Here is a 9696-nt window from a genome sequence, read left to right on the forward strand (position 1 = left end):
TAAACTCAGAGTACTACCTTGTAGACTCATAATTTGCTCAGTTTGCTTTTATATTCAAAAAGTTACACATCATTCAATCTTAACAATCACTACTGTCAAAAACTCAGCAAGCCTAAACAATCATCTAACATGCATCCTAAGCATACGACATAATCCAAAACATGTAATACACATAATTAATCATAGAAAATCAGTAGCAACCCTCTAGGGTTTACAAACAATCAACGATTCATCAATCTTTCACCGTTCAAAATCACATATGATCCTCAATATCAACAACCAATACATAATCAATCATAAGAACATTTAATATGATATTCAATAGTTAGGGTTTCTTATTTATACCTTAAAACGCAGAAATAAACCAAGGGAAACGTGAGGGGTGCTTAGAAACGAGTGTAGGATGCTCCGATTATGACGAACAATATCAAAACGAGGTGATATGTGGGTGTGTGTGAGCTGCCGATCGCAAGGATGAGGGAGAGAGAGGGCTGCCGATCGGGGTAGAGGAAAAGGAAAAGAAAATTGAGTTAGGGTTTAGGTTTAGTATTATTTATAATAATAATATGTTACACTCAAGTCCCTCAACTTTCAATTGTTGTTTTTCTAGCTTAATTAACTAGTTCTAGTACATTGAGTTAACGTTTATAACAATGTTATCACATAACACATAAGTCTAACACATAATTATTGTTTTGACGTTTTTCGTTTATTCACCAATCATTTGCGTCAACTCGTTTGCGTTTCGGTGCAATTTCCGAAAGACTACACATGTAGTAAGTGTTAAGCGTCATTTAAACCCTAGTTTAAATGTAATGAGGTGTGCGTTATAGATTCAGTGATCTTAAGTTTGAATTGACGGAGTTGAGTTAACGGAGTTAACCTGAAATTGACGATTGTCACATCATTCCCATGTTAAAGAATTTTCGTCCCTAAAATTTGAGTCAAGTCGTGATGAGTGTCTGAAAAAGTAAGAAAAATTTTCAGTTTGTCATATCATCCTCTTGTAGAAAGAAATTTCGTCCCGAAATTTAATTCATACCTCCGGTGATTTCTGACGGTTTGCCGGGTTTCGCGGTTTTCTGTGTTTGGTCAGCCCTTCAAAAAGGTGAGGATACTTTTTCATCATTTGATCCTCGCGTTCCCACGTGAACTCCGGTCCACGTCTCGAGTTCCAACGAACCTTAACGATTGGAATTTTGTTGTGCTTGAGCGTTTTGGTTTCCCAATCCAAAACCTCGACTGGTTCCTCAATGAAACGTAACTGTTCATTAACTTGTAGTTCATCCAAAGGGACTACTTGGGTTTCATCGGATAAGCATTTCTTCAAATTGGATACGTGGAATACATTGTGTACGCCACTGAGTTCCGTTGGCAGGTCCAGTCGGTACGCCACCGGACCAATGCGCTCAGTTATCCGGTAGGGACCAACATACCGTGGGTTGAGTTTGTTTCGCTTCCCAAAGTGAACCACACCTTTCCAAGGTGAGACTTTGAGTAACACTCGATCGTTCACTTGAAATTCGAGAGGTTTTCGGCGCTTGTCGGCGTAACTCTTTTTGCGATCTCGTGCTGCTGCCATGCGATTTCGGATTTGAACAATCTTTTCCGAGGTTTCGAGTACTAGTTCTGGACCAGTGATTTGGCTGTCACCCACCTCTGCCCAACAGAGTGGTGATCGACACTTCCGTCCGTACAGCGCTTCAAACGGCGCTGCTTTAATACTTGTGTGGTAGCTGTTATTATACGAAAACTCTACCAAGGGTAAGTGGGGTTCCCAACTTTTTCCGAAATCCAATACGCAGGCACGCAACATATCCTCCAGGGTCTGAATAGTTCGTTCACTTTGCCCATCCGTCTGAGGATGGTATGCTGTGCTCATATCAAGACGGGTGCCTAGTGCGCTTTGCAGCGACTTCCAAAAGTGCGAAGTGAAACGAGAATCTCGATCAGAAATGATTGAGACAGGCACTCCGTGTCTAGACACTACTTCCTTCATGTAGACGCGAGTCAGTCTTTCCATTTTGTCAGTTTCTTTAATCGCTAGGAAGTGTGCCGACTTAGTCAACCGGTCAACGATCACCCAGATGGTATCGCATCCCGTCGGTGTCTTAGGTAAACTAGTGATAAAATCCTTTGAGATGTGTTCCCATTTCCACATTGGAAGTTCCGGTTGTTGCAGTAGACCAGATGGTTTCTGGTATTCTATTTTGACTCTGGCACAAGTCAAGCATTTGCTCACGTAGGTGGCAATGTCGGCTTTCATGTTCGGCCACCAGTAAAGTGCCTTTAAATCATGATACATTTTATCTGAGCCAGGGTGGATAGAATATCGGGACTTGTGTGCTTCGTCCATCACCAGAGTTCTCAACTCTCCGTACCGTGGAACCCAAATCCGGTTCTCAAAATATCGGACCCCGTCCGATCTGGTTTCGAGTTGTTTGTTCATGCCCCGCATGAGTTCCGATGGAAGATTATCATCTTCCAAAGCTTCGTGTTGCGCATCGCGAATCTGGTCGGGTAAGTTTGCATGAATCGTGAGTTGCAATGCTCGCACTCGTCTGGGTTTATCTGTTTCTTTTCTGCTGAGGGCGTCGGCCACTACATTGGCCTTGCCAAGGTGGTACTTTATGGCACAATCATAATCTTTAAGCAGCTCGACCCAACGACGCTGTCGCATGTTCAGCTCCTTCTGATCGTAGATATGTTGGAGACTCTTGTGGTCGGTGTAAATGGTGAACTTGGTACCGTACAAGTAATGCCTCCATATCTTAAGGGCGAACACCACAGCTCCAAGTTCCAAATCATGGGTCGTGTAGTTCTTCTCGTGAATCCGTAGTTGTCGAGAGGCGTAAGCAATAACCTTCTCGAGTTGCATCAGCACACAACCGAGACCTTGTATAGATGCGTCACAGTGTACCTCAAAATTTTCCGTTCCCTCGGGGAGGGCTAGGATAGGGGCGCTACAGAGTTTGATTTTCAATAGTTGAAAAGCGGATTCTTGCGCGTCACCTCAATTGTACTTAGTGCCTTTGTGAGTCAAAGCGGTGAGGGGTTGAGCAATCTTTGAAAATCCCTCGATGAAGCGCCGGTAGTAGCCGGCCAGTCCTAGGAATTGCCGCACCTCAGTCGGGGTCTTAGGTGCTTCCCAGTTTTTGATGGCCTCTACCTTACCGGGATCGACATGGATACCATTCTCGTTGATCACATGTCCTAAAAAGTGAACTTCGCGAAGCCAAAACTCACATTTCGAGAGTTTAGCATATAGTTGTTCCTTCTTCAGCAATTCCAGAATTACCCTTAAGTGCTTTTTGTGGTCAGCTTCGTTCTTGGAGTAGACGAGAATATCATCGATGAAAACAATCACAAACTTGTCGAGGTACGCCTTGCATACTCGATTCATGAGATCCATAAATACGGCTGGTGCGTTGGTTAGTCCAAAAGGCATAACCTAAAACTCGTAGTGACCATACCGTGTTCTGAAAGCCGTCTTTGAGATATCTTCTTCACGCACTCTTAGCTGATGGTAACCAGATCGCAGATCGATCTTCGAGTAATAACTCGATCCTTGAAGCTGGTCAAACAAATCATCAATTCGGGGTAAAGGATAACGGTTCTTGACCGTCACCTTGTTCAACTCCCGGTAGTCGATACACATGCGGAAAGTCCCGTCCTTCTTTCGGACAAACAAGACAGGGGCTCCCCATGGCGATGAGCTAGGTCGGATAAAACCCTTATCCAACAAATCTTGCAACTGAGTGGACAACTCCTGAAGCTCCGCCGGTGCGAGCCGATACGGGGCTCGTGCTATGGGTGCTGCACCGGGTGTCAACTCGATTTGGAATTCGACTTGTCGTATAGGAGGGAGTCCAGGCAAATCTTCCGGGAAAACTTCCGGAAAATCTCGCACAATCGGTATATCTTCAATTAGCTTCTCCTCCGCGGGTTTCTCAACAATCTGCGCCAAAATTGCCGGATGACCCTTTCGCAGGTACTTCTGCGCCTTCATGAGGGTAATAACGCTGGTGGTCATGCCGCTTCTCTCACCTCGGATCGAAATGATCTCATCGAAAGGGGTAGTAATGTGAACTATCTTGTCGTGACATATAATCTTCGCTCGGTTCTCGGATAACCAGTCCATGCCGACCACGACATCGAAACTACTAAGCGTAAAAGGAATAAGGTCGATATCAAAGACATGACCTGACAGTTTTAACTTACATCACGCAAGTACATGAGTCGTTACTATAGTCTTACCGTCAGCTAATTCAACAGGAAACTTAGCATCTAACGGAGTTGGAGTTAAGTCTAAGAGTTGGCTAAAGGCTTTCGACACAAAACTCCTATCATCTCCAGTGTCAAACAATACATAAGCAAAACAATCGTTCACAGGGAACTTACCAGTCACCACGTACGGATCATTGCGGGCTTGACCCGACCCAATTACAAAAGCTCTTCCTTTGCCATTGCTTCCACCACTACTGCCACTTCCATTACCTCCATTGTTGTCGTTCTGATTCAGCTTGGGACAATCTTTCCTGAAATGACCCTCCTGCCCACATTCGAAACATCCCTTCGTCGTAATAGGTGGTTTAGGAGCACCCTTTGCCGCAAGGTCTCCTCTACATTCCTTCGCCTGGTGACCCATCTTTCCGCATCTCTGACACTTGACACGGTCACACGGGCCAGCATGATGATAGTTGCACCTATTGCACTTCGGATATTTCCCTGCATATCCGCTCGAACCCTGCCCACTACCGTTGTTATTGTTATTGTGATTCTGAGTGTTAAAGCTCCGAGTGAATTCGGGATTACGGTAGTGTTGTTGCTGTGGGAGGTTCGAGGACGAAGATCTGGTATTGTCAAACTTCCTCTTTCCGCTGCTCGGGTTGTTGTTGCTGTTGTTGTCGTTACTCGGGTTGTCACGGGCTTTAGTGTTTGAACCCCTAGGTGGTAACGCACCTTGGGTCACAGCCTAATCCGTCAGTTTGTGAGCTAAACGGATCGCTTGTTGTATCGTGGCTGGTCTGGAAGACGTCACCATGCCTTGAATCTGCGGTGCTAACCCATCGATATACATTTCTATCTTCTTGCTCGGCGGATCCACCATCAGCGGACACATCACAGCCAACTCGTGAGAACGGGTAGTGTAGGCTTCGATTTCTGAGCTCACCATCTTCAGTGACCAAAATTCGGACTCTAACTTCAAAATCTCCTCTCTCGGACAGTACTCCTCTCGCATCATGTTTTTGAACTCCTCCCAGTTCATCGCATTAGCCAGTTCCAATCCAAGGATCTGGATGTTCGAATTCCACCAAGTGAGGGCAGAATCCTCAAGTGTTCCAGCAGCGAATTTGACCCTACTGGCAGGGGGACAATTGCACATCTCAAATGCCGACTCGGCCTTCTCAGCCCAACGCAGGAAGCCTATAGCTCCCTCAGTGCCCTTAAACGTACTGGGCTTGCAGTCAAGGTAGTTCTTGAAGGTACACGTTCCACTTGGGCCTCCAGCTTGGTTCTGAACGTGTGTGGCTAAAGCGGCCGCTGCATGGTCGTTCAGCAGAGTTTGGAGTTCAGCTGCAGTCAAGTTGATGTTACCACGTCCTTGTCCAGCGTTTCTTCCAGCCATTTCCTAGAATCACAGTATAAAATGTTAAACATGAATTTTTCTTTCATATACAACACACCATACATGTAATAAAAAGATAGGTAAGAAAGAAATAAGAAATAACATCACATCACAACCATATATTAATCTAATTAATAAATCATGATTAAAACCATTGTATTCGCTACAAAGTATTTCCAATCAATCCTTAAAATCATAGAAAATAATAGTTCGGATGGAGACAACCCCTCCATCTAGGTGTCATCATCACTAGATGTCATCATCTGAGGTCACCTCCGAGTGTGCCTCCTCCTCAGCCGGTTCTTCCTCCAGTTCTTCTTCGGGTTCCTACTCGGGATCTTCCTCGTGATCCTCCTCAGCCTCCTCTTCGGGGTCTTCTTCAGGCTCTGCCTCGGGCTCTGCCTCAGGTTCGGCTGCGTTCTGAGCAAGTTGCATTTGTAAGACATCGCAACGCTCTAAAGCTATCTCGGTTCGGGTCCTTGCTTCTTGGAGTTGCTCTTGCAAGTCTATCATCTCGGCTTGCATCTTCATCATAATTTTCATCTGTTGATCACTATCCTCTTGCATTTCCTTCATTGCCGCCGCCATGCGGGCAATCTCCTCCTTAGTCTCGGTTCCGTCTTTTAACAGTCCGGAAACGTTGGCTCTCGTATAGCGCATGTAACCCACATCACACTCCAAACATGAAACAACAGCTGCGAGAACTCGCTCTACAGGTTCGGTTATGGGTGGTAGGGTGTTGGGGTAAGCAGGCTGGTTCGGGTGAGGTAACGGGGGAACTCGTTCGCGATAGACCATACGTCTGATCATGTTAGGGTACCAATCCCAGCTAACGTCGTTTTCGTATATGCCTCCGGATAGGCGGTACCTCTTCGGTGCGGGAGCTTCGAGTTCCGGGACTACTCGAGGTGGCGATGCGGTAGGTAACTGCGGTTCCTTCCCGTGAGCATGCGTCATCGAATCGGATGATAATGAGGGTGGCGTCGACATTCCTACAGGTAAGCCGTGTATGCGCGCGCGTATGAGTGAAAGAGGTAAAGAGATAAGATTACAAAGACTACACAAACCTATGCAGTGCGTATCATTATAACTAATGGGTCGTCGCGGTTATAGTCTAGTATGCATGCAGCTTCTAGTTCGTTATAACCAATGGCTCTGATACCAATCTGTCACACCCTCAAAATCCACTAACGGAGTTTTACCGTCAAAGGGTGTGAACTAACAGGATCGGAATCATCAGTTATAATCAAACCATAAAATAAAGTTTCCAAAACCATGAAAACGTTTACGAGTAAATAAATGCGGAAGCGTAAAAACCTTTAATCAAAAGTTGCGTCACGCAGGACGACTTAAAACCAATGATAACCGTTAAAAATAAGTTTGCATAACAAAAGCGTTTTCAATCAATGCATGTTCCTAAACCGCGCGCCCGCCTCGGCTACCTGAGAATAACATACTAAAAGTGTCAACACAAGGTTGGTGAGTTCACAAGTTAAAATAAAAATAAAGCGATTAGCGTTTGCGTTCAGCGTGTTGCGTTAAGCGTTCGCGTTACAGCGTTTTGCGTTACAGCGTTTTGCGCTAAGCGTTACCAGATAGTGTTATGTCAATTATATATCTATAGGTAGCTAGCCTATAAAACAAGTATCACTAAGTGTTCGACACTGAAGCTGACTGTTTATCAATTTGCCTTGCCACCAGGTCATCCAGACCATGGTATGTGTTTAGCCAAGATTACACCCGCTCGACATCCAGTCGAGTTTAGCGTTGGGTGGGGTTTGTCAAACTCAGTAGTACTACTCAACAGTGACTCGCTATTATCCAAATATTAACCGGTTCGATGTTATGAAGATTGACCTAAGATCGGGTTATCATCAATTGAAGGTACAAGAAGAAGATATACCAAAGACAGCCTTTAGAACCCGATATGGACATTATGAGTTCACTGTGATGCCTTTCGGACTCACTAATGCCCCAGCAGCTTTTATGGACATGATGAATCGGATTTGTAAGCCATATTTGGACAAGTTTGTTATTGTTTTCATCGATGACATCCTTGTTTATTCAAAATCCAAAGACGATCATCAAGTTCATCATAAGATCATACTTGAAACCCTAAGGAATGAGAAATTATACGCCAAATTCTTGAAATGTGAATTTGGTTGTCTGAAGTACAATTTCTTGGTCATGTTATAAATGAGAAGGGTATTCAAGTAGACCCATCAAAGATTGAGGCTATAACCAAATGGGATAAACCCAAGACACCGACTCAAGTCTGAAGCTTTCTAGGCTTAGCCGAATACTATAGAAGATTCATACAAGATTTCTCTCGAATAGCTGTCCCATTAACTTCACTTACAAGAAAAGCAATTAAGTTTGAATGGGGACTAAAGCAAGAGGAAGCATTCAAAACACTAAAACAAAAGTTAACTAATGCACCGATTCTGGCTTTGCCAGAAGGGCTAGAGAACTTTATCATTTACTGTGATGCTTCGCACACGGGAATGAGAAGTGTTTTAATGCAAGGAAAGAAAGTGATTGCTTATGCTTCGAGACAATTGAAAGTCATGAAAAGAATTACACCACGCATGATCTTGAATTAGGCGCTATAATTTTTGCGTTGAAGTTATAGCGACATTACTTGTATGGTGTAAAACTCACGATATACACTGATCACAAAAGTTTGAGGCATATATTCGATCAGAAGGAATTGAATATGAGACAAAGGCGTTGGATGGAAACACTTAATGATTACGACGGTGAGATCGTATATCATGAAGGGAAAGCCAACGTAGTGGCTGACGCCTTAAGTAGAAAAGAACATGAAAAGCCAAAGAGAGTTCGATCTCTTAGATTAGAACTTAAAATCGATCTAACTAGTCAAATCAAAGAAGCTCAGAAGTTGGCACTAGAAGAAGGGATCATTAAAGCCGAAAAAGAAAATGGTACAATCGATCAGTTGATTAAAGGAAATGACGAAATCCTTAGACTTGGTACTAGGATTTGGGTACCAATGGTCGGAAGTCTAAGAGATAAGATTTTAGAAGAAGCACACCAGTCAAAGTACATGATGCATCCGGGAAGCGACAAGATGTATCATAATCTAAAAGATGATTATTGGTGGATTGGGATGAAGAAAGACATTGCTTTGTATGTAGCTAAATGCCTGACGTGTTCTAAAGTGAAAGCTGAACATCAAAAGCCGTTAGGATTACTACAACAACCAGAAATCCCGATATGGAAATGGGATATGATAACTATGGATTTCATCATGAAGTTACCTAAGACATCTCGTCAAAATGATGCGATCTGGTTTATTGTCGATAGACTTATTAAATCTGCCCATTTCATTCCAATTCAAGAAACGTTTTGTCACACCCTCAAAATCCACTAACGGAGTTTTACCGTCAAAGGGTGTGAACTAACAGGATCGAATCATCAGTTATAATCAAACCATAAAATAAAGTTTCCAAAAACATGAAAACGTTTACGAGTAAATAAATGCGGAAGCGTAAAAACCTTTAATCAAAAGTTGCGTCACGCAGGACGACTTAAAACCAATGATAACCGTTAAAAATAAGTTTGCATAACAAAAGCGTTTTCAATCAATGCATGTTCCTAAACCGCGCGCCCGCCTCGGCTACCTGAGAATAACATAGTAAAAGTGTCAACACAAGGTTGGTGAGTTCACAAGTTAAAATAAAAATAAAGCGATTAGCGTTTGTGTTCAGCGTGTTGCGTTAAGGGTTCGCGTTACAGCGTTTTGCGTTACAGCGTTTTGCGTTAAGCGTTACCAGATAGTGTTATGTCAATTATATATCTATAGGTAGCTAGCCTATAAAACAAGTATCACTAAGTGTTCGACACCGAAGCTGACTGTTTATCAATTTGCCTTGCCACCAGGTCATCCAGACCATGGTATGTGTTTAGCCAAGATTACACCCGCTCGACATCCAGTCGAGTTTAGCGTTGGGTGGGGTTTGTCAAACCCAGTAGTACTACTCAACAGTAACTCGCTATTATCCAAATATTAACCGGTTCGATGTTATGAAGGACTTTTGTTATTT

This window comes from Bidens hawaiensis, unplaced genomic scaffold (assembly GCF_021521415.1).
Source record: "Bidens hawaiensis isolate Kalapana, Puna unplaced genomic scaffold, B.hawaiensis_p1.1 tig00002273_1, whole genome shotgun sequence".
Classification (NCBI taxonomy): domain Eukaryota; kingdom Viridiplantae; phylum Streptophyta; class Magnoliopsida; order Asterales; family Asteraceae; genus Bidens; species Bidens hawaiensis.